Below are 22,276 nucleotides of genomic sequence, written 5' to 3'. Positions count from 1 at the left end.
ATGCATGTGTAGCGGCGTGTCCTCCGGGACTGTGTCTCTGTGTCTGTGTACATGTTTGCATGTGTTAGCTGTGACATATCTGTGTTGCTGGTGCATGAAAATGAATATGAATGACTAAATTTGTGTCAGTATAGCGGAGCATGGCATTTCATCTATTTTCATTCAGCAGTGGAAGGGAACCGTCGCAGGAAAACTGTCTCCAATTTATGCACTGAGGCCCGGCAAAGTACCACCTCAGCAGTGCTGGACCACAACTACAAGATAATTCATATGTGGCAGTAGAAATATCAATGTCCTTCTGAAACATGCACATTAAAAAGGTTGATGTGTAAAATTTGTAGGCATTACATGGTACGAGTTGGGTGCAAATCCCGACCAAAACAAACTAAAGTTTGAAAACCTAAGAAGAAAAATACTTTTGTTTGTATAAGTCATAAAAAGCGTAACACTGTGAACTGATTGCAATGTTGTTGTTTTATTTGGGGGGGTAATGTATCTCTCAACCAACTGGGGGTCACAAGTTTTGTGCAGAAATTCTGCATATGAAGGTGTTAGAAATTCAGAACTGCAGGTGGAAGATAGCGAGAAATCTATAATTCCATAGTACCGACTATTTCATCTTTATCAGAGAATGTGCCCCATTTTTAACTTCAACACCTGTTTCTTTGACTGTGAGCCCATCCATTATCTACCCATCTGCAAGTATACATCGCCCGGGACAACTTCAGTTGTGCGTTCTATGTGAAAGTCTAGTGTTTGCAGTGTTCATATAAGAACCAACATTAAGGAAATTCTGCCAGCAAAGTTGTTTCTGGCCTTTATTTGTATCTCATTTTTTTCCATCTTTCTGTCAGCTACAGAATCTCTTTATGCTAAAACTATATTATGCATGCAGATAGAATGCCTAAACAGCGGTATCCGTGGTAACCAACACATCCATCATCATCACCATGACAACCAGGGATAGAACTGTCAGTCAGTGCTGTCCCAGGGGAAGCTGGAATAAGCCACCCCACACATCTGCAGTGACTAATACAGCTGAACAAACCCACCTGCACGCACGCACGTGCACACAAATCATCCCAAAAAGTGTGCATGCACGCACACCCGCACACTTCTATACACAGCAATAGTGACCAATTGGTCTCATAGACACAAGTGCAAACACACACTCATACAAGTGATGTTATCAAGGGACTTTGCCATCACACTTGATGAGCTGTGAGATTGGGTACAACGTTTTACACACACACACACACACACACACACACACACACACACACACACACACACACACACACACACACACACACACACACACACACACACACACACACACACACACACACACACACACACACACACACACACACAAAAGTAGGACACAGCCAAATCCATCATACAGTGACAAACAGCAGGATGGTGCTCAGGGGCCCTTTGCCACCAGAGAGCCCCTGAGCAGATGGCTTCAAAAATAAAGACTGGGACAACATTACAAACAAAACAGCAGCTATGTTCTTTTGAAGCCAACATTTTCTCACCTATACATAACCAGTGAGTGCTTTTTGTTCATATGATGGAAAAACAAGAAGCAATTAAAAGCAATCTGGAGTAATCAAGTTTTTTCTTTTGTCTGTTTCCAACAGACATTTTCTGGTCATAACCTTTGCTCCCCTTTGTCTCTCCTTTGCTCACTCGCTCATCTCTCTGCATCTCCCTCTTGCTTTTTCTCTATCCCTCCCTCTGTCTCAGATTAAACTGTCTATCCTGCTGTCCCCCTTGAAATCCCCTGTTACACACCACCTTAGGCTGTGCATGTGCATGGCATGTGTGTACAGGCCAGCCAAGCTAGCTGAGCATTAACCTGTCAAAGTATCAAGAGACAGTGAGAGCAAGACAGGAAGAAAAAGCAACCAAGAGAGAGAGTGAGAGTAACAGAGAGGATGTTTGGGAACACTATGTCAGCAGATCTGGAAGTGGCTTTCCCAAGGTAACACACACCATCAGATGTCATCCTGTTGGACACACAAGCAAACTGCAGCTTGTTGAAGAAGTCATGCAAAATGACACGTTTAATGTACACATACAAATGCTGTAAATGTTTCATGCTGAATAAAAACATGGGTTTTATGTTCGGATAGAAATTAACTTAAGTCAATCTGGGATGAAAAGATAATGAAAAACAATAAAAAATATATAGTTTTTACATTTACACTGTGAAAAACCAAGGAGAAACAAAACAAACTGTTAAAAAAAACAAGACACTTACAATTACAAAAAGTTAATTAAATGTATATTGTTTTTCCTTAAATAGAAATATTTAACTTGGTTTTCCACAGATCATGTTTAAAATATGCATAAATTATTGTTTGTTGTGAATTAATAGTAAACTGAAAAACTTGTGTTTTTTACCATAACAATCTTGACTGTTTGAACATTTCAACCACGTTCAAGTAGACATGCACTAACTGTGCAGAAGCTGCCTGGCAAAATGCCCGCCACCATTTTGGTGCAAAGTAGACTTTGATGTCTTGCCCAAAATCACCTTAATCTCTGGAAATGTAAAAAAAAAGAATGGATCCCAATCCCACTGGAATAACTGGTACTACTTGGTCTTATTTGGTATTCTTCAGGTCTTTTGTTAGAAGTGTTTAACATGCAGCAGTTTCTGAAGGCTCGCATGATGGGTTTCACTATAAAAAAGTATTAAGCTTGAACCTGAGGAACGGAGAATAAATCTGTCGAACAGCCAAGCATTATGCCTGTCACAGGCGTTGAGATCAAAGTTAGTTTTGAAAAATGCCAAGTGTCAGAGGAAGTCATTTCTGACCGGTGCAAAATCCTGACAGGAGAAAGTGTGACTATGTGACAAGATACTAAAATGGGCTTTATGCATTACAAGAGAAGAAGCCTCACAAAGTAAGGAAAGGAAATGTCTTATTCTGGAAAAAGAGGATTGTAGGGGTTTTCTTATAACAAGGGCCAACTTATATTTAGTACTACAAATGGAGTAGAAATACAGCTAATTATGTTTGCAAAACATGCCATTTTTCATTTTGTTAACTGATCTTCAAATGACTAAAAGGCTTTAGCAGATCTCCCCCACTGTGACAATGTAATCACAGAATTTGTCTGCATGAATAGCAGCTCTTTTGTGCCGTTATGACAGCCGTGATTATTGTCATATTGTCCATGAAAAACATGGTTTTGCTTGTCACAGCATCCGTGTGTTTCATAAAGATGTGATTAAACAGCCAAGACTAATCTTAAATCTTTAATTCCCTTCAACCAACAATGTGGTTGAACATATACGCAGGTTGCACTATGCAACATACTACAACCGCTGTATGAATAAGTATGAATATAGATCCACAACCAGGTCTTTGCTGTTTTTGGTGTCTGTAAATCAAAACACATAGCTACCCTGCCCTGAAAAGGCACTATTTTTAGTTTTGAAAGTGTTATACAAGCCGTTGGATTAAAATACAAATTCACAAATGCAGAATCTTTAACAATGGCAGGGAACAGAAAAGTGGCAAGGCAAGGAAAACAAAGAAAACTGAATGCATATTTGAACAACACACAGATAACAGTGGGCATGAGTGTTGCATCATAAACAAGGAACATGAACAAGCTTTTTCTGGTCAAGTACAGCAAGAGACCATTCACAAGCATGATGGTTTATTGTATGGATGTACATATAGTTGAGGAGTGCAGGAGCTGTGACTGTGCATGTTGGTGTAATTTATTTTATTTCATTTAATTTTTTTTTTTTATGTGATTTGAGAGCAAAATTTGCTGCTAACATGCTGGGTATCCTAATATGCATTGCAGACGGTCCAGACTGTGCCGAGATCAGTGCGCAGGTTCAGAGTGCAGTTGTTATGTATGTTCGTACATATTGTACATATATTTGGACATGTTGCAAAGAAGAAATTGATGATATTGATTAAAGGGCAAAGATAGAAGTAGAGAAAGTGGAAGTCAAATAAAGCAGATGATGCAAGAGGAGCAGTAAGGAGTTGGGACAAAGAATGGACATGTGGGTGAATCGAGAATTGGAAATATGTCCGCTAATCAAATAAAATGTTATTTGAAGTGTTTGATTTACTATAACTCAAAGGAGTTTAGCCTGAGTATACATTCTACTATGAAATGTGTATGAATGAGTATTGGAAGTGTAAGGAATTCAATATGACTCAAGTGCGTATGAATGAAACAGACAAATCGATCAATGTTGTTCTAATCTCGCATGTGTAGGCATAGTAAGTGAAATTAATGTTACATTTATATGCATTGACTTGCTTCAAGTTGATGACTCCAACACTAGTAAATTGTTATTAAACAAATTATTAGTGAGCGTTATACTTTGCAGGAGATTTGTTTCGTGGTGCAATTTTTTCTAGTGAGTGTTGGAGGTCCTCGTGTGATGGTGCAAGGAGAGGGTGGGGTCTCTGCTTTTTACAGATAATGCCCTCCTCTCAAAAAAAAATAATCCTTGGTGACAAGGCCCCAGGAGTGGATGAGACACACCAGGAGTTGCTTAAGATCCTGGATATAATGGAGTTGTCTTGGTTGATACGCCTCTACAGTATTGCATGGTTCTTGGGTGTAGTGCCCAGGATTTGCAGACTGGACTGGTAGTTCCCATTTTCAAAAAAGGGGACTGGAGAGTGATTTATCGGGGTATCACACTTGGTAAAGTCTATGTACATCATATTGTCATATTTACCATTTAATTTAAAACTTGGAAGGAAAGCTAGGTGTCACACAATGTGACAAAACAAGAGGTGTACAGGGCCATTGATTCACCTAGAGTCAACATGTTTTCACACACTATTGACATTAATTTGCTGCTTCATGAAAAAAAAAAAAAAAAAAAAAAAAATCCAGTGAGGAATGTTAAGCATTCGGCATGATGCATGTTATATACATATATAGATCATATACATGGTATGATTTCTGGCTTGAGGGTGTTTCTGTGTGGAGTTTTGAATTTTTTTCTCTTCGTCTGTATATTTCCTCAGGCCACTTGAGTTCTTTCCATGGTCCAATTGGTCATAAGGGTGTGTGTGCGCGTGTGTGTGTGTGTGTGTGTGTGTGTGTGTGTGTGTGTGTGTGTGTGTGTGTGTGTGTGTGTGTGTGTAGAACTAAGCACCTGTCCAGAGATTACACTGATTTTTACAAAATGTCTGCTGAGATCAGCTTAAACACCCCATGAGCCTGGATTGATGGAAGCATTCAGCACTGCAATGTCTGATATAGTTGCTGCCATTATTGGATAGCATTAGAATTTCCATTGTGTTCACTCCCCATGTGAGACCAAGAAAATTGTAAATGTCAGAAGGACTTATTTTACAGTTGAATTATTGTTGTGGTTCGTGCATTGTTGCATAGTGCGAAGTTACATGTGATCATGCTGAATGATTTTTCTCTGGTGCGACAAAACAAAATGATTGCATTCAATATTACACCACCCTCATTCAAACAAACAGACCGGCTTTTTTTTTAACCTTCCAAACAATGACATGAGTTTCCCTCAGGCAGAAGGGAGTGCTTTTACAGTTACACCACAGGAGTGCTCATGATGTAGCTGCATCTGAGGTTTCTTATGGTTAAATAAACAGCCATAAATGTGCATATCACACATCCGCACGCTGATGCAGTGAGTTTAGAGTGCTAATGCTTACACAAGCAATAATTTGCATCTTGATAAATAAATTAAAAGGATGTATTAATAAATTAGAAGTGTCTTAGTGGAATCTTTTTAGTACCACAGGCTAAGTTGAAGCTGCAGATCTTTATGGCGTTTATCAGCAGTGTCCGAGTGAGTTAGTGTAGTGCTGCTACAATAGGATTTTTCTATTAACTAAATATTCAGGCTCCGTTGACACGATAAAGAACGTTTTCAGTGAAAACTATTTTTGGGCGTTGTTATTTCAGAAAATGTTTCCACGTGTGTGTTTACACGGACATAGCAGAAAGACTAGGTAGGTTTCTTGTTGAGGGTTCTAGTGGGAGCTGTTGTTTTTGTAATAAACCCACACACACATACTTGTAGAGAACAATAGAGTATAAATATTAGCAATGATGAGTACACACATATTTGTATGGGCAGACGAAGTTGGATTGCTATTCCGTTCCCTGGGGGGAAAAAATAACTTGCAACCATTGTTGTCACTGTCCATCCACTTACACATGTGCAAAAGAACTGTTTAAAAAAATGTTTCCTTATTCACTTGAAAAAATATGTAATGAACAGACAGTTCATTCCTCATTTAAACACTCACAGCACTTTATTCCAGCATTTTAAATGTTCACCAGCACTTTGAGTACCACACAGCACTTTAAGATCAGGCTAATTGCACATATAAATGGAATTTGCACACAACTGTTGTTTCTAACTTATTTACTGAATCTTCTGTTGCTATCTGATAACTTGATCATTGTGCAATATACGTGTATTTAAGACCGGCTGATACTTTTAGCCGTTGATGTATGTGCTGTGAATGTTTTAAGACGTGGGTGAGAGTCTTCACTTACCTTCTTCTCTTATGTTCAGGCCGATGTTCTGGTAAAAGATTCCCCCAGGGGACACTGCTAAAGAAGGTTCCAGGCTGAACCAAGAGGTGGGTGGCACATTGTTTTAGCAGGGTTTAGGATTTAGTTTATTATAGGTGTTTGGTTTTTAGATTTATTTGTTAATAGGGGATTTCCTTCATTAAGTTGTAGTTATGGCTTTAGTTGGGGGGATTTTAACTTTGTTTTAAGACACCAATGTTAACTTTAATCACCTTATGGAGTTTTAATGGTTTCACCCAGTTGACGGAATTGTATTTAAAGCACCTTTTAACACCATGTATGGTTCTGCTGCTAGAGAAGCCACACTCCTGTGTGGGGGATGTATGGCTGGTGAAACACTTTCTAAGGCAAAACATGCAACTTTTATTATCAAATGCTTGTTCCCTAAAATATATGTAATAAATGCATCATGTTTTGTAGATCTTTTACTCCATCACTCAGGATTTTATGTTCAATCTGTTGTTTGAGAACAGGAAAGGGAGTAGATGTTGTAGCATTGGCATTTAAAAGGCAATGATGCCATACACTGTGAAGCAATACCACTCTATCACTCTGTTTAGGAGCATTTTAGAGTGATGGCCTTGAGGTTGCAAAGCTATTCTGCATACAAAGAATCATGTATAGTTTTATGATATGCATAAACATGGAAATCATTTTAGGTTGTGGAGATGTACAAAGTAAATCTAATGTGTGAGATGGATCAGTCATATTTGTGAAAATGTTGGCCCTGCAGAGCACTTGTAGATGAGCGACAAGAGCAACCTCATGCATCATTGTTAACTCAAGTTTAGGCAGCACCCATCATCAGCATCAATGAGAGGGGAGGGCAGGAGAGGAGAGGACAAATGAAGTATGTGCTGAGTAAAAAAAGGAAGAGAGTACAGGATGGGGAAAGAGGAGAGAGACTAGCGGAGGTAACACCTGCAGAGGAGAGATAAGAATACTTCAAGTGTCACGACAAGACGGGTACATTGATCTGAGAGAGAGAGAGAGAGAGAGAGAGAGAGAGAGAGAGAGAGAGAGAGAGAGAGAGAGAGAGAGAGAGAGAGAGAGAGAGAGAGAGAGAGAGAGAGAGAGAGAGAGAGACAGACAGACAGACAGACAGACAGACAGACAGACAGACAGACAGACACAGAGAGAGAGAGAGAGACAGACAGACAAATACAGAGAGAGAATGGAGACACAGAGAAAGAGCGAGACAGAGAGTGAAGCTGAAGGAGTTTCATTATAGTGTTACATAGTGCTTTGAATATGATTTCAAACAGGACAGGAAACAACTTGACACCAAGGAAAAATGTAATAAATAAAAAAAAAAAAGCATAATTGTCTCAATATGTGTCCACATTTAAAAATTCAGAGGCTCCAGTAATTCAGCTGCTCTGATGTCTTTGCTAAGTGGTTCACAAGTTTATCTAATTTATTCTGCTACAGTCCAGAGCTCCATTAGTTTTTCCTTTTTTTAGATGTTATTAATATGTAGAATAATACTCAAAATATGGTGCTTGAAAGCAAAACTTATATCTTAATTAATTATTGGCAAGTGTGTCAAAAATATGCACTTCAAATGCACTGCGACTGAGAGTAACACAGAAAAATAGCCACATTAAAGTAACCATGAGTGATTCATCTTTATTGAGATTAACAACATTGTAACATTGTCTGCCAAAACTGTTTCAAAGTTAAAACTGTGCCCAGTCCTCAACGGGACACCAACTTGGTAGTGAAATGAAGAGTCAAAAATGTGCTTCCAAACTTTGTGAAATGTGGTATCCATAAATTGTTGTCTCCTTAGTCGTACCTCAGGATAGCTACATATAAGGTCGTGAAGTAGAATTCAATCCCCATGCTGACTTCCACAGATATGGATTAGCAGTATGGTTAGAATACATTAACGTGTATGTTGCTAAAACATGGGGCAAGGCATTCAATCATTAAATATGCTGAAGTTTTTGCAGTGGTGAATACATATGGTCTGGATTGCTATACTCTCTACCTGTGTACACACTGCAATGCTCCACGTGTGTGTGTGTGTGTGTGTGTGTGTGTGTGTGTGTGTGTGTGTGTGTGTGTGTGTGTGTGTGTGTGTGTGTGTGTGTGTGTGTGTGTGTGTGTGTGTGTGTGTCAGAGACAGACAGATAAATTCCAGTTGAAATAAACATGAGCAAGGCCTTTTTTGCCATGTTGCTCAGTTGTAATTATCCCTGGCGTGTCGCAGATAAATTGATGAGGTGAAGAAGTTGTACACAGTTAAAGTCAAACCTTTGTTCCTGATTTCACAGACAAGAGAAAAAGACCATGTTTGAACCTATGAGACCAAACCATGACATTCAAAAAAGGGAAGAAGTAGAAGTGGTGAGAAGAGTTGGGCCGACAATTGCCCCATGAATAAACAACACTAATTGAAATGGTGAAGTTCCCAGTATTGAGGCACTAATAACACAGTTTGTCGTTTTCTGGGTCACCACTGGTGATGTTGACTTCGTTTGGAGAACAAAACAATATAAAAATTAAGCAGAAACCATCTGAACTGCAGCATCAGTGCTTCAACTTGAGTTCTTTAGTGGCCACAATATACTTTGCACAAGTTTCCACGCTAATTATATCATAGCATCGGTTCACTTCCAACTTAATGGATTCATCCCTAAAACTCTACTTGTATGGCATAGTTGACGTGCTCAAGACAAGAGGCAGAAGTATTTGCTCTAAAGGTTTTATGGAGTCCTGAGAACACATTACAACACCACCACGAGGTCACAGACACCAACTAGACACCAGAAGAAGGTTTTTTTTGCATGTAATTGGTGGTGTATTGAATCAGGCCGGTCAATTTTGCATGTTCTCCCTGCTGTGCTTTCACGTGCAGCATTTTAGGTTAAATAGTGACCCACATTTCTTATGGGTGTAAATGTGTTGGATAAGCCCAATATGGTAATTAAGTAAGAGAAAGAATCCAATGTGCCCGTGTAGTGATTAAAGCGACTTCAGCACACCAGACAAAACACATCAAATAAATGTGGTTGAAAATCAAAGCAAACCAAATCTGTCACTTCATTACTCAAGCAATTCGCTTTAAAATCATGCTTATGCTGCCGGCTATGTGCTTCACAGAAAGCTGCCTTTCCAATGATAAACAGATCTGGAGCATTTAGAAAGAAAAAAAAGACATGATTATCAACAGAGCCATAAACCATGATATTTGTTGAAAAGTATGTGACAAGACTTTTAACCCATCCACGAATACTAAAGCTATTTTTGACAGTTTGGTTTTCCACTGCAAATTAACAAAGCACCGTTGTCTTTTCAAGCACACGTTTATATTTTTTGCTATGCAACATTAAACTGGGTTGTTGGATACAACTGCTTCACCCATTTGAAATAGAGACGTGGAGATCAATACCAAAACATCAATAGCTGTGATATCAGTGATATCATGTTTGTGAGTTACTGGATTGATTCCCTTGTTGACATATCAACCTTTAATTCTTTCCACTTATCATATAAGCTGAGGGTTTGCCTAAAACGTTAGGATTTCGAGAGATCAGTGGAAGCTACTATAAGCTACTATATAATGCCCAGAGCTAAACTGTCACTTTTCAACTGCAACTACTGATTCTTCTGTTAACTTGCCATTTCAATTGGGAGACAATGGGAAAGCAAATAACATGTTTCAAGATTACAAGCCCATATGGAAAGGGGTACATCAATTCATTGTTGTTAGTTATACAACTGTAAACAAAGCATTGGATTGTTTACCCACTGAGAGGGAATGTGAGCTGGGTTTAGACCGTCGTGAGACAGGTTAGTTTTACCCTACTGATGTGTTGTTGCAATAGTAATCCAATGATGCAATGATTTGCATATTCAGCTGAAGGGTTTGACTGGTTGTTATCACTCAGATTTACACTATTAATATGTATGGGTTATCAAGGGGAGAACATGTTAAACGTTTAAACTGGCCTTTCAAAAACCTGTAAGAAAGAGGCAATTTTTAATTATGTTCTATCAGAATTAGACCATGTTTAACTTATTTTTTAATTACTACGAAAAGTTCAGGTTAGGACAGCTGTACTGAGAGAAGAGTGTGTACAAAGAAGTAGACTGATCACTTCTCATGCTGAACTCAAACTGATGACCAGCCTCAGACCAAAACAAAAGGAAATGTCTTACCTGTGTGCAGTCAACTTCAAGGAGTGGCATTATATTGCAACAACATATTTTCAATAGTAAAAAAAAAGCTCAACATTTGTTTCAGCCCCGGGTTTTTTTTGTTGAGTGACAAAAAAAAGTGCCGCCTGGAAACTAATGCTGACATGATGACAACACTACTACAGTGACAATCTTGCCATTTCCCTTGACATTGCTCGTCAGCCTTGGGGCAAAACACACCCATACACACCACACACTATCACATGCAAACAGACCCAGAGAACTGGGAAAGTCACGGTAAGGGTATTTGGAAGTCAAATAACCAAATTCAGCAGACGTTAATGCACTAAATCCAGATGAAAGTTACATAAAAAAGATAGTGTAAAGTGTTTAATCTAAGATCACTTGCTAAACACCTATTATTTATGATTTTTCAAGTAAAGACCATGCAACATGCGATGCAACCTTTTGTAGTTGCATTTGGATATTTGATTCACAGGTAAACCCTCTACTTGGAGGTTGTTTTTTTTCACACAATAAGGATTACCAGGGCTGAAAAAAACAAAAACTGCATAGTTTGAGAACTAAAGTAAGTGTATGGGTAAAGTTAGCAACCATGTGATGCTTTGGGTTTCCTATGCTACTTTCATTTCATGTTGAAACAGGCAGTCTGACTGCACTGTATTGGTGGAGACTGAGAATGGATTTGGTTTGGTCTCAGGAACTTTTGTGTGTGGAATTTACATGGTCTCGTCTCGTTTTCTAAATGATGTGTGAATGTGATGGTGTTTGTGTCTTTGTCCGTCTCTGTGTTTGCCATGTGATGTGAATTGCACACTGTCCTTCTATCTCCTCCAGCCTCCCGCGACCCTGTGTTGAATAAACAGTGTGTAGATGATATATGGATGACAGCAGTCTGATTCTTGGGGTTGAGATTGGAGTTCATCTTCCAGCTTTGTACTGCTATAGTCAGTATTTGATTTGAATGATATGACTTCAATATGCTATTCCTAAACCAGTCTGCATTTGAGTCATCTTATTCATTGTCCACCTTGAGCACATGATTAGCAATAAATGCCCAGAGCACATCATGTGGGGTAATAGTCAGGACATCAAGGACCTTGCTCAAAGAACCACAGTGCTGGATTTCACAAGTTCACTTCTTTAACCCTAGGTCATTACTCTCTGAAAATAACTAATAAATCACAAATGTGCAAGAATTATTTGCTGTCACTTTAGATAAATGGCTACATTTTGTAGCAAAAATGATGCCCTTATAAAGGCACAATTATTGAGCAAGTCTTTGTACTAAATCACATTAGATTTCTGTAGTGTATCTAATGAAGTGTCCAGTGAGTGCACATTAGCAATTAAATTTAAGCAAATTAACTAGACTATTCTCAGAGTTATGTCCTTTAGGGGGAAGAAAAAGTCAGATTTACTGGAGGGCACTTGGCGCCTTGATGTAATATTCCTGATCAGAGGCTTGTTGAGGTGAGTCACCTTGCAGCCACTGTCCATGGCTCATAAATATGGCTGTGCTTCAGGTCTTCATCAAAACTGCAATGTACAGCCTCACCCTCAGTCCCCCTATCCCACATGCTGCACGTGAACTACACCTGAAGTAGTTCATTTCGGTTGAATTGCAGATTTATATATTTTTTCACCACATTCCAAAGATACTGTAGTTGGTCTTAATTGCTGTTGGAATCCATAGACAATAAAAAGCCCACACTTGTGACAGGTCGACATTCTGACTTGAACAATCTGACCAGTTCTTTTATATAATGTGCAAAAGTTAAATTCTCATTACAAATGTGATTTTTTTCCCTGAAAAATCTGATGGAATAATGGCATCCCACCGGTCATCAGATTTTTCTTGCTGCTACACCCTCTCTGGGGTGGCCCGCACACTTATTTGTTGGTGTTTTCTCCATCAGAGCAAGGTGTGACAGAAGTGAGCACTCCTTCTATAGATAGACGATATGCTGGAGAAAATGAAACATTTGACTTCTACTAAAAGAAAACCGTGTGGTTGTGGTTTGAAAGGATGAATATTTGATACACTTCTCTGGAGAGAAACAAATACTGAAAGCACAGAAGGGATAAAACATACAAGCATCCCTTTTCAGGTGAGGATATTACTTACGTTTGGGGACATTTTGCCCATTTTAGAGATGAACATTTGCACTAAAGCTACTTCACCCTGATGACAAAGAAGTAGTGCTCTATTCTTCAAGAGGCATGCAGAACTTTCTCTTTTCAATCTTTGAAGTGAATCTTCCTGCCTCCGGAATAAAAATGAATCCAAACATATCTTAAAGCTTTGAAAGAATAGCCTGAGGACTGCCATCACAGTTGAAACAAATGCAGAAAATGGAAATAGACCGACATGTAATCTCAGGATTTTGGACCTCACTGCACCTTCAAGTAGTGTCACTAAAACGTTTTTTTTTTTTACAATACGCTTTACAATTCCATTATAATCATTGCCAAGATATGTGTTATTAACAACTATGTGGTTATAGGCCCATACTGCTGCACTGGCAGTGTTGGCAATATGGTGCCTTCAATAGAACCAGCGCAACCTAATTCACCTCCCTCATTAGCACAGAAACTGTAGTCATGGCAACTACTGTTACAAGATTACAATCTGATTATATCTTGCTCTTGCTCTCTCTCTCTCTCTCTCATCTCTCTCTCTCTCTCTCTCTCTCGTCTCTCATCTCTTCTCTCTCTCTACTCTCTCTCTCTCTCTCTCTCTCTCTCTCTCTCTCTCTCTCTCTCTCTCTCCTCTCTCTCTCTCTCTCTCTCTCTCTCTCTCTCTCTCTCTCTCTCTAGTATTGAAGTTTTTCTCTCACTGTGAATCGTCTTCCATGTGTCTGGATGTGTCAGATTATACATGGCCTAAATTTGTGGTTAAATCACTAAAGAAATACAATAATTTAAGCTGCAAACATTGAGTGACACTGGGACTATAGTTCTCATGGGAGCTTTTATGAATTAACATAGTCTTTATTTCACTGACAGAAACATTTAAGACAATGCTGCTGAAAAAGTTTGCAACTTGACAAAAGCACTACTTATACATGTTTTCAAAGTGTCCCGGAAGGAATGCATAATTTCTCAAGTAACTCACTTACTGAAATATATACAGCATGAGGCTCTTTATTGGTGGAGTGGATTCTACCCAACGCTTTATTCATGCATATAGATGGCTGAACTGATTTGGGGTTTCTCAGTCAATCTGCTTGCTCTATGTTGAGTTATGTTCACAGGGACCTGGAACTGTCCCTGTGAAAAAAAAAAAACCCAAAGCACGGCAACAATAATGAGATCATTGCATTTACCGTGAGGACATTTTATTTCTCTGTTTCTCTCCATCTCTCCCTCTCTCCTGATTGCAGGAGTATATTCTGGTATGCAGGTGTTGGGCAGAGGTGGCTAATCATCTACAATCATCCCTGCATCAAACACTGGGCTTCAAACTCACTATGCCGCCATATTGTCAGCTTCCCAGCTTGTTGCGCTCCAGCCGTCTTTGAAAATCATGTTCCTTTTTCTGAAGCTTCTGCTAGTTCCTCATCCCTCTGGTCACTGTATTGCCTTCCTCATCTCCTGTAGATCAGGTCAGAACACCATGGCTCTCTGCTCCTGCTTTGGACAAGCTTGTTCTCTGCCAACCCTCCAGCCTGGTTCTGCTCCATTTCCTCTCACCTGTCTCAGACTAGGACTCTGGCATGGAACTGAAACCTCTGTGTGACACTGGGCTCCTCCATGCACCCACAGGACTCATCTGATCAAACAACAACAGTTGGTCAATGAACTACTTTTAATTCCCATATTTCAGGTGTTTCTTCGGCTCTTTCTGTTGGCTTATCTCGAAGCAAAAACAAAGCTTTTCAGACCTCACAGATGTGTCTCATCAAAACATTTTATCGTCTTTGATTAACTACTATAGTCCGTTTAGTCTGCTATCAATCTATATTCTATGCCTGGTTTATTCGGCATAGAGTCACAGGTGGCTACCTCTGTGTTGCTTCTGTTACTGCCGCCAAGGCTGGCACAGAAGACTTGAAACAAACATTTGATTCAGCCTCTGTGCCATTTCGCAGAAAATGAGGCAGAATAAAAGCACAATGGCCATAAAAAGAATGGCTGTCTGAAAGAGGCAAGGCAGATTAGCCAGATACACACACACACACACCTACAGCCAAATTAGAGTCACCAATTAGACACTGATGTCACATGTCTTTGAAATGTGAGATGAAACTGGAGCACCTGCAGAAAATCCACCTCGGCACAGGGAGAGCATCCAATCTCCACATAAAAAGACCCCACACTAATTCAAAGCCATGTTATCATATCATGAGTGGTGCCAAATGCTGCTTTCACATATGTTATCTCAATATAATGCATAGCTGTTTTAAGTTAGGTTTGTTGTTGCCGTTCATTCTACCCATGAGCGAAGAAGTGTGCTCTCATACCTCCACAGACTCGTCTGGCCCATTGCTGGCAAACACAATAGTTTGGAAAATGAAGGGTGGCAGAAGGCGTCTGGGGGATGACAAACTCTGTCAATCTCAGATCCTTTTTACAGGGTTATAGTCTGCTACATTTTAATGTTTGAAAAAAGGACAAACTTATTTTATAAAATCAAGCATTTTCTTAATTTATCATCAATGTAGTGAAAATAAATGGACCTGCAAAATAAGCTTCAGTGTAAAACAATTAAAGTCATGATTAAAGACTTTCAAGTGGCTGCAATACTTCAGGCTGATGGAATTGTGTTTGTCTGGGACTGCACAAAGAATAAAAAACATGGACGACATTATGCCCAAACAGGATTATTAAAATATGGAGTTTGCAGACTGATCTGCTGGAAACAGTGTTGCTTCCAAGTGTAATACCATGGAGTTGGGTGTCCTGGAGGAGGAAGGTATCAATACAGAGTTACATCAGATCATTCAGAATTTACCAAAAACGTAAAAAAGAAAAATGCAATTTGGGAGGTAATTGTTCGATAGGTCAGAATTAAAGCCAAAAGAGCAAAATAAGACATTTAGAAATGATGTGCCTAAGAATGTATGACACGAAAAATATATTAAAAGAAAACTTGCAGATACAAGTCACGCTGAGCTATTTAATCTGCTCACCACAGCAACAGTGGCACATCTGCTAAAACCTTACTGTATCGGTATGTAGCCAATATGCACATCCTTTTCAGACATGTTAAAGGCTGAGGCACTCATAACTTTCAGACTTGGTAAATCACATTTGTATAGTCTATCAGTATGAATTTCTCTTGGTATTTTGTAGCTAAAACGACTACCCAATATTTTATATTTGTAAAGGTAAAATGCATGGTATATGTCATCTTCAGTGCATCTCTTTCATAAATAAGCTTCCATGTGTGTAGACAAGTTTGCACCCATCTTAACACACAAATCTTTTGCAGATTAGGTGATAGATTAGAGCAGTTGTAGGTGATATACAAATATGATTTCCAGTTAGAATCATAGAATTAGCATGAACCGTGGTGACCTTTCATTTACAGATTCAAAACCTGTTGCTGACAAGTCACAACTATGGATCCATTGATTATCCCCAGGTGCACATTGGCTGCCCACTGCTTCAAGCATGTATACTTCAGGTTAACGAAAAAAATAACACGTTTTATGCAGAGAAGGAATTTACCCAGGGCACTCAAATAATGTTTTCTTCTTCCTCACTCTTTCTTGCTCATGGAACTCAACAACTGCTACAGATAATATCCTATTATGCGACAAACATGAGAAAGTCTTCATTCAATCAAAAATTACAACTGGGGTTGTGACAAAGTAGTGCAGCGTTACAGTTGGGAGGAACAGGTTGGGTTGTGCTGCCATCCAAGCTTTCAATGTGGATCTTAAATATGCCCATAATGTTGGGGTCCCATAATGTAATGTTTGGTCCATGAGTAAGAACTTCAACAACAGGGCTGTGTGCAGGCTTTTTCATGCAGGGACCGCAACTCATGGTACTCGCCTGTTCTCCATGTGGAGGAGGAGGAGGAGGTAGAAAATTAAAGGAAAATTCTGGACGTGTCTGCTGTAGTCAGGAGTTATTCTGAACTTCCTATATCAAAGGATTGAAGCCCCTCTGTGGGGACTGATAAAGCCAAATAGTTATATTTTGGGACACCGATAAAGGTTGTGTTTACTGTAATGTGGTTATTGCTCATAGCATGCAACATTGCAGACCGGAGGAACAATGATTTTAAAGAATTAAAAACATCGACCATGAAGAAAATTTGGCATTGAAAACTACTTAGTACTTAAAGAGGTGAAAATAAGGTAGAATGGTATGAATTGTACTTTGCGTTATGTTCTAAAGTTCACAAGGTACACAGCAATCACAATCCTTTGGGTAGGTTCTGAAACTTTCAAACAAGTGCATTGGTAATCTTTTGAAGAAAAGTGAGCAGACTTTCTACTTCAAAAAACCTTACAGATCCTTCGACTTGAAGTGTACACTATCAAATCTAAACTTAGCGTCACATTTGGTCCAAAGATGTCACTCTAATGTGTGTGTATTTATTTCTACATTTGGGGCAGAGTAAGAATAGTGATGGTATTCATCACAAGTGCCTGATCAGACTGCAGCAGAATTGTTACTATGAGCTCCACCAATAATCTGCACGCTCCCATGAACACACAAAAACATGCACCCAAGCAACAGCAACAGCAGCCTCAATCTTGTTATGCTGACTACACACAAACAGCCACACACACACTCATTTCATTTCCGTTTCTCAGCCAGTCTAATTTCAAGTTTTGTCAGAACACATTATTACTTTTTCAATTTCAACAATAACCCCACACTTCCTTTCCTGCCTCTTCCCCAAATGTCCAACCCCCCAGACTCCCTTTCCCTTTTCTGCAAGTCATCTTTTTCTCTACTCCTCTCCTCCTCAGACCATCTGATAGTGGCATTAAGATATTTTACAAAAAAATTAATTTATGTCCATCGTCTAGCCAGTTATTCACAGGAATAGCTTCAACCCACCGTTTTTCATTTCCACATTCTCACCACAGTTTGTCTTCCCTGTAGCACAGAAAAAAATATACCCACAATTTTCACTGAAGCGCTGTCTTGCTCTCTTTCACTCAAACCGCCCCCACCCGACAAACTCGTGCACAGATTTACCCAGCCCATGAATATTCATTCCCTGACTTTTTTTTTCTTTCTTATCTCTGGGATCATGATGAAATTCTCTCGCCAGCTACACTCGTGTGTAGCTGTGTGAAGGTGGATGCCTTAAATACAGTAGGATATTCCTGTCCTGTAAATAATTTCTGCACCAAGTCAGCTAGCGTAAAAATACTGACATTCATACATAAATGCACAAACGCACTCAGAGATTCCCACAGTAAGCAAAGGACATACCATATGATGTTCTACTGCATTAGGGAACACGATGTCCCAGTATGTGGCTGTATATATATTATACTTTTAGATTTTGGTTAAATGACATACATTTAAACTCTACTGAAGGCAATACTAGTTTCAAGGGGTATTCGTATTACTGACCCAATCATTACTATAGTTAACAAGTTAAGCCCAGTTAAAGGTATCATTAAATATCCAGAACAATGCTCGTTCATTGCTTATCTCTTAACTTAAACTCATGTTAACGCATTAAAAGATAGATTGTGCAAAATAGTTATTCAACAGTGTCTGGCACGATTTCTTTGTCTTTGTCTGTATGCTTTCATTTCAATGCAATTATTGTCAAAGTACCTTTAAATTCAATGTAAAAGCAGCACAAAATGTCCATTATTCTGCATAACAGACAAAACTTTTTCAAACTGAAGTCTAGTGTCAGTGTAGCCAAATGTGATTTTTAAGATTGGAGCCATGCATTTTTGTTTACTGAACAAGCTTTTGGTATAGTTCAGGATTTCCACAAAGATACAAATGATTGAAAAAATGGCGTATTGCATAAAAAGACACAAACTTAGTTCTTGTCAACAAATATATTTGCAGTGGGACACTTTAACACAGTTCCCTTCATACGAACAGCATCGTAAAATGATGTCTCTGTGAAGCCTCATTATAGGAATTGCATGGCGTTGTGTGAGTGCAGTCTTTTCTGTGCTTGCATCTAATTTGCAGTGTGATTGCTCAGTGGTTAACAATTAACACTGCACTAACTAAATGAAGCCAACAGTGAAAGGGACACCTGTACAGCATGGAGTCTTACTTTAAAAGCATTATGTTGAAGGGACGTTAACTCAGAACAGAAGGACTCTGCATTTCCAGTAGTAGTATTTGAAGCCAAGCTATATTTTCAACAATGAATGCAGTTTTAACACAATATAAGTGATGTGGCCAGTTTCGATGTGAATGTCCACACTTTTTCTTTTTTTTTTAATAATTATAAATTCAAAAGATGAATGTGAAAAGCTTCAGTTCTGTATTTCATCCTATTCTAATTCTTAATTGCAGCATAATATATTGAGCATATGGCTACATAGGTTTGAAGCTGTGTGGCTGAATGAAAATGGGGACAAGTTTAATGACATGCAAGAGGTAGGGAAAGTGAGAGAAAAAGAGGGAGAGCACATTTTCAATGATATTGCTAAAAGCGTTGCATTTCAAGTCATTTGATTGCATGGATGAATAATTGATAGAAAGCTATTAGGGATGTATGAATGCCTCTAGGTGTCACCACACATACACACGAGAGAAACTAGTATACAACTCTGTGTGTGTGTGTGTGTCTGTCTGTCTGTCTGTCTATCCTTTTCCCCCTGTCATTTGCGTAAGTGCGAAGAGGTGTGAATAGTTGTGTATGTGTGGGTTTCTGAGTTGGTGAATGTATTAGTAGCTTAGCTCCTCTTAGCCTTCCTGACAGAGTGACAGAGACATTGCTAATCCAGCAGTGACAAGTTGCCATTCCCCCCCCCCCCCCCCCCCCCGGAGACCCAAATTACAGTTCACTGCACAGTGAGGTATGCTGTGCCACAATGCAGCACATTGTTGAATGTATTGTACAGGTTTGTGTGGGCTCGCTTGTGCACACAAAGGCAAGCCTAAACATTGGAAGTGGACAGGTCTGATGCAGAAAGCAGACAGGAATCCTTCCTGTGGTTCGTGCCAACACATAAATGATTTTCAATGACTGCAACATTGTGAGCACTGACCTGCCAGCATGATTGCTGCACATACCTTGCTTGTGTGTGTGTGTGTGTGTGTGTGTGTGTGTGAATGAAATTAAATGAATTAACTTAGCAAGGTCTTGTAGGTATATTCCAACTATTAGCTGTGAATTGAAACCGCGTTGAATGGAAGAAGAAGACTTTTTTAATTTTGAGAATAAACAAAGCAAAAAAGCAGAATACATCCCTGATATCAGCTCATAACCGAGGACATACACTTTACTTGTACACATTGTTCTTTATAAGATGAAACTCATCTGTAAAGGTAAATCTGCTACAATTGATCATGGATCATCATGCATTATGCTTTGTTCTTCATAAAAACACAATATAAAGATATGAAATCTACGGTGTTTTACTATAAATGAGTGAGGTAAATTCTTGGTAAAATCATCTGCTATTCTTTGCTCTGTGTACCAGCAGGACGTTAATTGCAGGTAGAACATATACAATATTAGCTTTATGATGAATGGGTTAATTTTATCTTATTAAGTAACAGAGAATTTAATGTCTAAAGACTATTATTTTGTAATTAGACCGCAATATGGCTTTAAACTGGTTTGGTGGAACTGATTGTGTTGCATCAGTTTATCTGTCACAGCTTTTGGATTATATATTTTTGTTTAGTTTCATGTATGGGTCAGTAATTCAGCCAATACCATCTCACCCGTTCCCTCCAGCAACTGAGTTGTGTGTATTTAAAATGTTTGTCCACAAATGAGTAAAACCAAAAATCCAATAAGGACTATCTGGCCTGAAATGAGTTTTCTTTGCTTGATCAGGTTAGTCCTGCTGTTGATGAGGCAGTTTTGTCTATAATCATCATCCATGATGCTTCAGGTCTCTCTTGTTGTCAGCTCCCTCAGTGTTCGATGTTCGCTGTGACTATGAGTTCGACTTAAAAAAAAAAAAAAAAAAGGTTTCCCTGAGGAAGATGCTACAGTGATCTATACCTTCAGTGCTTTAAGTCATTGTAAGCAATTACCTATGTTCCATCCTTACAGCGGTTGGTGGTATCTCTCGTTTATCTCATCTGGCTTATATCGTACTTGCATCACTAAAGAGTGCAGATACCTGCAGTTCAATACTGTGGATACCCTCACCATCTCTGGAGCCCGTGGTGGTTGGGTTTCTGATGAGACACACTTTAATGCGTTAAAGGATGCCATTTTTCTGAATGGTTGACTGCATTGCTTGTCAGAATGTACAGTGTATTTAGGTGGGATTGCAACGTTATGTCCTGCAACTAAACTGCTCACAACTGTGATAGTTAATGTTGCTGCGATATGTGAGTGATCGAGTGATCATTGACTAAAAAAGTTTGGTGAACAGAAAAAATATTTTAAACTCAAGTTCAGTGGATGTGTATGTACAGGATAGAATATGCATGTGTTGAATGAAATTACTAATATGAGGAAAAGGCCCAGTGAAGAACAATTTAAAAGATTGTCACGATTCAAGTGACAGTTAGTGTAAATTAGGAATGCAATAAAAAGGCCCAAGGAAAGTTTGTCAATATTAAATGAAAACCGACATCTCAATGGTAGTATGCTGTCCACTGCATGGATACTAATAAAAATATAACTAAACTTTTTCAAATGGTGTGTGGTACACTGGTTCAGAGGTTAGGGTCAACAGTGAAACATGCTGGATTTTAACTGTGGAGAACAACAGAAGAACAACACACACATTTAAACTTGGTACATAGAGAGTGAAATAGAGGATAAAGTCTTCAAAAATATAACTTGATACTCATCCTGCTGTCAATCTATATGTTTATTTGAGATGAAGGGCATTGTAGTATATCTTAAAGTGATATATTTAATAAAATGTGCTGTCCTATCATCACATTTATTCCAATAAATGTGTACTTGCAAACCCTGATAAGTGTTTTGATTTGTTGTAAATACACATATAAAAGCCACTACAATACTTCTCAATACTTCTTCTATACTGGGAGACGGTTTTTCCTCAACATCGGCCTCATAGCACAACATACTGCAACAAATATACATCCCAGCATTCAGGCAGGACCAGCCAGTAATCTTCATGCATTTGTCTCACCCTTACACTCATATTTGGATTATAAAGCCGAGCATGGAAGGTACATTTTCTCTCTCACACACACAGAGACACAAACACCACATGGCTACTTTTACATAGCTTGCTTTGTTTTCTATCACAGCTATACATAAATACATACACACACTGTCTGTCTGTCCAGGTATCCCACAAACACATTGAAGGACTATGAAGAAGTTTCTTCTAAAACGTTTTAAAAAACAGCTCATTAAAAAAAATAAATAAATAAATAATAATAATATTTAGATTAGAATTTTTTACGT

General features: G+C 38.8%; 1 protein-coding gene across 1 annotated transcript in view; it reads right to left on the bottom strand.

Annotated features, from left to right (window-relative positions):
- Positions 1–22,276, bottom strand: part of csmd3b (CUB and Sushi multiple domains 3b) — a gene marked incomplete at both ends in the record, with an annotated part of 464,348 nt that overhangs the window by 189,776 nt on the left and 252,296 nt on the right. The gene's annotated exons all lie outside the window — the stretch shown is intronic.

The sequence above is a fragment of the Blennius ocellaris genome, assembly GCF_963422515.1.
Source record: "Blennius ocellaris genome assembly, chromosome: 20".
In the NCBI taxonomy this organism is placed as follows: Eukaryota; Metazoa; Chordata; class Actinopteri; order Blenniiformes; family Blenniidae; genus Blennius; species Blennius ocellaris.
This window is presented reverse-complemented; position numbering and strand designations above follow the sequence as displayed.